General features: G+C 46.8%; 1 long non-coding RNA gene across 1 annotated transcript; it reads right to left on the bottom strand.

Moving 5' to 3' along the window:
* Positions 1-898, bottom strand: LOC147817299 (uncharacterized). The gene is made up of 3 exons (XR_015436500.1): positions 723-898; positions 479-592; positions 1-105 (listed from the first exon to the last, which is right to left on the bottom strand). It is a non-coding gene; the product is annotated as an uncharacterized LOC147817299 (long non-coding RNA).
* Positions 899-952: the final 54 nt, after the last annotated feature.

Genomic DNA, 952 nt, shown 5'->3' with positions numbered 1-952 from the left:
ACAGTAGTTGTTGTACATGTACAGACCATAAATATGGAGTCCAGCTGTGTTTGATGCTGCTGGGCAGACTGAGCACTGGGAACCTCTGAGCTCTCCTGGTCCACTCTGTGGAGGAATCATGAAGAATGAGCTCACATTATGTCTGTCCACACAGAGACAGACACAAGCTGAAGGTCCACGAAGTCACGTTTGGATGTGACAGCCAATCAGACGACTCCCTGCAGCGGTAAAGGTTTACTAGTCCTGCTGATCCCACTGAGAATCAACAGCTCAGTCTGCAGCTGTTTGTAGCTTTCAGCTCAGTGTTTGCTTTAGTCCCAACAGCTCTCACCAAGCCTCCACTGTTTTACCTCCACCTTCCAGTGAGGACGTTCACAACAGACACAAACACTCTGATTTCAGACCAGGTCCAACAACACGTCGTACAAACTAGTTCTTTTCTACAATAACCTGAGTCTCACTGTCAGTTACAGCTTACATCTGATCAGCTGATGGACGTCGCCCTTTGAACTCAATGAGCCTGCCCATAGACCGGTCGCTCTTTAAAGACAGACAGCTGGGTTCAGGAGACTCTGGTCTCTGCTGCTGGATCCTGAAACAAAAACAGAACTGATAAATGTGCATGTTGAATAAAAACTGATGAAAAATATCTTCAATCTTTAAATAAACACAACAACTGACTTTTAGTGAGAAACGTCTTTCTGACTGTTTTAAATTCTGACCTTCCATCAACAGATTGTCTGAATTCACTCTTCATGGACACACAGCTGGATCCAGGTCCAGGTCCAGGTCCAGGTCCAGGTCCAGGTCCAGGTCCAGGTCCAGGTCCAGGTCCAGGTCCAGGTCCAGGTCCAACAGAGTGTGGTGTGTCTCTAACACACACAGAGCTTTGAGTGTGAATAATGATGGAGCAGTGATGTGAGTCATGGACAGTTAGAGATCCTCATCTCAC

Source organism: Seriola lalandi, unplaced genomic scaffold (genome assembly GCF_002814215.2).
Source record: "Seriola lalandi dorsalis isolate HSWRI2012SDOR001 ecotype SW California unplaced genomic scaffold, Sedor1 jcf7180002054977, whole genome shotgun sequence".
NCBI lineage: Eukaryota > Metazoa > Chordata > Actinopteri > Carangiformes > Carangidae > Seriola > Seriola lalandi.
Note: the sequence above shows the minus strand (reverse complement) of the source record. Positions and strands in the feature narration are given on the sequence as shown.